Source organism: Macaca thibetana, chromosome 1 (assembly GCF_024542745.1).
Source record: "Macaca thibetana thibetana isolate TM-01 chromosome 1, ASM2454274v1, whole genome shotgun sequence".
In the NCBI taxonomy this organism is placed as follows: Eukaryota; Metazoa; Chordata; class Mammalia; order Primates; family Cercopithecidae; genus Macaca; species Macaca thibetana.
Genome location: NC_065578.1, coordinates 11256618 through 11263110, shown reverse-complemented (window position 1 = coordinate 11263110; position 6493 = coordinate 11256618). Strand labels below are relative to the sequence as shown.

The window sequence follows — 6493 nt, the reverse complement described above, 5'->3', positions numbered from 1 at the left end:
GCAACCCACCATAGACTTCAGCCCCACCACTGACCTTCTTCCAGGGGCAAATGCCCACCACGTGCTCCAGCTAATTCAATCCACAACGTTGCTTTGCCGGAAGCTAATCCGGGTGGTCCCGCGCCCTCACCCCACTCTCACGCACAGCCAACTCCCCCTCCCTCTCTTGACCCTCCAGCCAGTGACCAGGTTAGGGAGGGGGCAAACAGGGGACCGCGCACACAGCAGGGTAGAGCGCGGACGACCAACCTCCCATGGCAAAGGGAGGTCCACCTGGCCTGCCCACGACCCCCACGGCCTCACCTGATCTGCCCAGGACCCCGACAGGCCAGCAGGTAGTCGGGACAAAAAGCGCCTCCCGCGTATGGCAGTGCGCTCGGTCCAGTTCATACTGAATGAATGAATCAGTCCCAGCCTTCGGGGGGTGCGGAGGAGGCGCCCCCCTCTAGCCCTTCAGCCAGCCTCCCACCTGTGGGTGCTTGCATATTCCGGTGTCCCTGCTTGTCACCCGCACCCCCTCACCCCAGCTGGGCAGGGAACGGAATGAGGAGTGTCCTCCCTTGCGTCCCACGCACCCCACACTGTCCGGGCTCTGGACGGCCGGCGCCTCCCCAGGCGCGCGTCACCCGCTTACCTGTGGGAAGGCTCGGAGCGCCCCCAGGAACAGCAGTCCCAGCGCGGCGAGGAGGGCGCGCATCCCCGGGGCCGGACGGGAGGTGGGCTGGCTGCCCGCGCCCACCTGGGAAGCGGGGGAAGTGCGCGGCGCCCACGTGCGGTCCCGGCGGTTCTCAGCCGCGCGCGTGGACTCAGGCTCCCGCACACTCCCGCCGCGGCCACCTAGTCCGCACCTAACGCACGCTGCGAAGTCACTTCAAAAGTGGTTGCTCCTCCGAGGTTTCAGCCTTAATTCTCCCGTATCAAATTGGTTCCAGGAACACTTAGCGGCAAGCAGCGAAGAAAAAAGGGGCAAACACGTGCAGAGATGACTCAGGAAAAGGCGCACTAGGAGACGCCTCCCTTAGCTGTTTGAATGGCCCGCCCCGGATTTGACCGAACTAGTGGTCCTGGCTCTAGGGAGTGTGCTGCCAGCCGCACCTGGGCGTGGGGGGAGCGGGGGCAGGCAGTTTCTGGCCCTGGAGGTGGGGACTCGCAGGATATTAGGAGGCCCCAAGGGGGTCCCAATGCCCCCACCCCCACTCCCGCCCCAAGAAACAGTGAAACGTGAGTGGTTTCCTGTCCCTGACATGATCAGCCAGGACCTTCTCCCATGCCCTTGTGATTCTTTGGAAGGGACAACTGGCCTAGGGAGGCTGCAGAAAAAAGCAACCATCACCCACCCATCCCCATTCATAAGCATTTGCTGTAAAAATGAATCAGTGAGTGGATGATAAGTTGCTGGAAGGATGGATGGATGGATGGATGGATGAGCATGTGGATGGTTAAATGGGTAGGTGGATGGATGGGTGGATGGATGGATGGAAGGGTGGATGGATATAAGTGGATGGGTAGATGAGCGGATAAATGGGTGGCTGGGTAGATAGAATGGGTGGGTGGATGCGTGGGTAGATGGGTGGGTGGATGGATGGATGGATGAATGGATGGGTAGGTGGGTGGGCAAATGGATGGATGGATGGAGAGGTGAATAAATGGATGGATGGGTAGATATGTGGGTGGATGGGTGAATGGATGAGTGGATGGGTGGGTGGATGGATGGATGGATGGATGCATAGGTGGATGGATGGATGGGTGAGCAGCAGGTGAGTGGGTAAATGGATGAGTGGATGGATGGATGGATGCATGCATGCATAGGTGGATGGATGGATGGATGAATGGATGAGCAGCAGGTGAGTGGGTAACTGGGTGGGTGGGTGGGTAGATGGATGGACTGAATGTTGGAGGGACTGATGGATGGTATAGATCATTTGATTTCCCTGAGCCCTGACCCTTTAGAGTTTTCCTGTTGGAGGAGGTGGCTGGCACTCTTACCTAAAAGAAATGATTCAAGCTCCTCATAATTATGTTCTCATTTGATGGTGAATGATTTTCCCTTCCAGTGCTTCCCCATCCCCTGGGGTTTCTCTTTGCTCCTTTCATTCCACATTCCATGTGTCTGTGTTGAGCATCTACCGGGTGGGCCACAGGTCAAGGGTTCTTTTGACTGATTTTGTTTGGTTTTCAGATGTGAAAGCCAAGGTTCAGAAATAGGCAGGCAGTCCTAGGTGCTCTAATTAAGGATGGGTCAGTTATTTTCCTTGAGCCCAGAATAGCCTAAGGACACTCTGGCTTCTGTGTCTACCTTGATCTGTCCTGCAAGGTACCAGGCCTCCATCAGGTGAAGGCCCTATAGAGTGGGAGTGCTAACCTTCCACCAGGAACTTCCCAGCAAGGTCTTCACAACTGACCACCCCACGCTCAACCCTCCTGGGGCTGCTGGACTCCACTTGGGAAAACTGCTCCATCATGCCGCTTCCCAAGAGACCCACTTCCAGACTCTCCTCTGGATGTACCAGGCCCAGTATCTTAGGCTGTTTGAGCTGGGACTACGTTAAACAATGAGGTAAGCAATTATGGAAGTGACCTGCTTGTGATAATGACAGAACCAGACAGGGACAGGAGGAACCCAGGACATCTGCTTCCCATCCCAGTCCAGAGCTTTCTACTGTAGAAGAGCTGGCAGCTGGGTGACATGGCTCATGCCTGTAATCCCAACACTTTGGGAGGCCAAGGTTGGAGGGTCACTTGAGCCCAGTTTGAGACCAGCCCAGGCAACATAGCAAGACCCCATCTCTATTTTTCATTTAATTAAAAGAGAGAGAGAGAGAGAGAGAGAGAAGGGCTGGTGTTTTGAATAAATAAATGAACAACATCAAAATAGCTTGCACAAGGAGAAATACAAATAAAAATAAATTACAAGTTTCATAAGTTTAACCTTTTTAGTAATTGAAGAAATGCAAATTCAAGCAACCTTTGATACCTTTTAGATATATTCGATCTTTTTTTTTTTTTTTTTTTTTTTTTTTTTTTTTGCTTTATAAAAACAATTTTGGTAAATCCAACCCCAAAGTTGTGGTGAGACCAGAATACTCATTCATACTCTGCTGGTAAATGTTACAACCCTTTTCAGAAAGAAGTATGGCAATTCTTAGCAAAAACAAAAAAAAAAAAAAAAAATGTGTACTACTTGTGAGTGGCTCAGTAATTTCACCTCAGTGAAGAAAAACTAAGGAAATAGGCCGGGCGCGGTGGCTCAAGCCTGTAATCCCAGCACTTTGGGAGGCCGAGATGGGTGGATCACGAGGTCAGGAGATCGAGACCATCCTGGCTAACACGGTGAAACCCCGTCTCTACTAAAAAATACAAAAAACTAGCCGGGCGAGGTGGCGGGCGCCTGTAGTCCCAGCTACTCGGGAGGCTGAGGCAGGAGAATGGCGTGAACCGGGCAGGCAGAGCTTGCAGTGAGCTGAGATCCGGCCATTGCACTCCAGCCTGGGCAACAGAGCAAGACTCCATCTCAAAAAAAACAGAAAAAACAAAAAACAAAAAAACAACTAAGGAAATAATTTAGCTGGAAAACTAGAAAAAGAAAAAAGAAAGTTATACACACAGTAATATTTCCTAATACATTATTTATAAATTTTCAAAATACTCTGAGAGTCACACCAAGAAATGGTTAAGGAAATTGTGGTACATCCATTTAATGGAATATTGCACATCCATTAAAAAGGATAAATCTACAGATGCTGTGGAAACCTGTCTCTCCCTCAAATCCTTCCCTCCATGGATTTCCAAAGAGACCTTTCTAGCACACACATCTCACCAAGACACTCCCCTGTACAGAACCCTTGCAGAAGTATGGTGTGTGTTTTGGCAAAGGACCTGCACCATGTAGAAAATCGTATTATTCATTTAATGATAATAATAACAGCTACCTTTGAGTGCTTATTTTGTGCTAAGAGTTTTCAGGCATTGGTTTCTTGTATCCTCACGAAAACCCCATGAACAAGTTCTTACTTTTATACCTGTTCTGCAGGAAAGGAACCAAGGCACAGAGCAGTGACTCCCCTGGGTCAGGGTCACCCAAATCCAAGGGTGCCCAAGTCTGCTCACAAGCCTGGCTGGAGCTGACTCCTCCCTTGTGCCTTTTTACTTCTCCTGGACCTATACTCCAGCCACATGTGCAGCCTTCTCACCCCAGTAGCCTTTGCCCATGCTGGCCTCCACCTGGGATGCACACCGACTCCGGATCATCTTCCTAACCTGTTCCAATGCCACCTCCTCCTTGTTGCTTTCCTGGCAGTGTCCCCTGTCCCCCAGCCCTCTTCCCAGTCAAAAAGTGGTTTCTGTCGTTTTTTGTGCCACAATTCTAGAACTGATCTCATCGTGTCATAACCGTAATGACTGGTTCATGTATCCCTCTGCCCCAGGAAACTGTGTACTCCTGAGAACCAGAATTCCCCCAGGGCACCCAGGAAAGTAGCTGACACATGGCTGTAAGTGGAGGAAAGGGCACATCTTGTGGCCAGGGAACCAGCTGGATCCTAGCGGGAGCTGGGCTGGTAGCAGCCAAGGAAAACAGCCATTCGTGGGACTCTTAAGAGCAGGCAGTGGACAGAGGCCCTGGGTGCCCTCAGCAGGTTTCAGGTGGTATGAAAGTGCTTTGAAGAGTGGAAGGGGAAGTCCCTAGGCTCTGTGCAAAGCACAGCAGCAGTCCTTGTTGTGGGGTCACAGGGGCCCTCCAGAGCAAGCTGTGGAAGGAAGCCAAGCCCATGGGGCTACAGGAGACTGGGGAGCGAGCAGCGCTTGCTCACACAGTCTCAGTTCAGCAGGCTTCTTGGAGGAAAGGTGAGGAAGGTGAATGCAGTAGGAAGCCATCCAAGGGGAACCGGGAATCCGTGTCCCCAGAGTGATGCTGAGCAAGACACAGGTCCCAACTTGGTTCAGGAAATTCAGGGACTTCCCCCAACAGCTGGGAACCTAAGTGCCAAATGGCCCCAAAATACCCTTAGCAGATAAAGGGTTATTTCTGGCCCAGGCAGCAGCGGGCAGGTAGGAGGCTGGAAATCAGAGAGGGGAGGCCAGGACCTTTCTTCTTCAATAGGTCCAGGTGTACCTTTTCTTTCTTTTCTTTTTGAGATGGAGTATCACTCTGTTGCCCAGGCTGGAGTGCAGTGGTGCGATCTCGGCTCACTGCAACCTCCGCCTCCCCAGGTTCAAGCGATTCTCGTGCTCAGCTGCCCGAGTAGCTGGGATTACAGGTGTGCATCACTGCGCTTGGCTAATTTTTGTATTTTTAGTAGAGACAGGGTTTCACCATGTTGGCCAGGCTGGTGTTGAACTCCTGACCTCAAGTGATCCACCTGCCTCAGTCTCCCAAAGTGCTGGGATTACAGGCGAGAGCCACCGCACCCAGCCGCAGATGTACCATTTCTGAGCGACTTTCTTGGGAGCCTCGGTAGCAGTAGGACTCTCCATTTGGCTTCTCTGGGTCACCCTTGGCCTCCACCAATCCAAATCGGCAGGACCCATGTCAGGCTCCCTCCAGCTCACATCCCCAGATCTCCCTTCCCTCTTGAGGCACCAACATTAGGGGTTCTCAGCTGCCTGGGTGAACCCCAGCAATGCACACCCACAAGCACAATACCCCAAGACCAAACCTGGTTGGAAACTAAGCAAAGGGGCACCGGCTCTCCAGAACTAGGGTTGCTGTGCCCGTTCTCATGGGCAGGAGGGAAGGCTGTGAGACCCTTGGGGATGCTCTTGGAGATTCTCCACAGTAACACTAACAGTGTCATTCATTGAGCACCTGCTGTGTACCAGGCCCTTAGTCAGACATTTAATCCTGGCATCAAAATTTCAAGTCAGTATTGCTATCCCCACTTTATAAATGAACTGAGGTTCAGAGTAGTTAAGTCACTTGCCTGAGGTTACACAGCACAAGGGTGGCAGGGCTAGGATTTTACTTAAACCCTGTCTGACTCTGAAGCCTCAGCTGCCTTCTCTTCCCTCCCCAGGCTTCTCTCACCCTTGCTTTCCCCAGGGGAAAGTGTACTGATAGTGTAAGTCCTGGTCTGGTCATGTGACTTTGGGAAGTCATTTCTCCTCTCTGAATGTATTATTATCTATTGCTGTGTGCCTCAAAACCTAGTGACTGAAAACAATAAACATTATATTGCACTGTTTCTGTGGGTCGGCAATTTGGGAGAGACTTGACAAGGTGATGCTGGCTCAGGGATTGCCATCAAGATGTGGGCCAGGGCTGCAGTCATCTGAAGGCTCGAGTGGGGCTGGAGCTTCCAGGATTAGCCACTCCCATGGCTGTGGGCAGGAGGCTTCAGTCCCACAGGGCCACTTGAGTGTCCCCACAATATGGCGCTGGCTTCTCCAGAGCAAGTGACCCCAAGTGAGCAAGACAGAAGTCACAATGTTTTTTATGAACTAGCTTCAGAAGTCACATTTTGTCATTTCCACAGCATTCTATTGGATACACAGGCTG

General features: G+C 51.8%; 1 protein-coding gene across 1 annotated transcript in view; it reads left to right on the top strand.

Annotated features, from left to right (window-relative positions):
• Positions 1-421: 421 nt before the first annotated feature.
• The window catches only part of MAD2L2 (mitotic arrest deficient 2 like 2), a 407166-nt gene continuing 401094 nt past the window's right edge, over positions 422-6493 (top strand). The window contains exon 1 of the mRNA XM_050788976.1: positions 422-425. The gene's annotated coding sequence lies outside the window, so the exon portion shown is untranslated. The remainder of the gene's footprint in view (positions 426-6493) is intronic.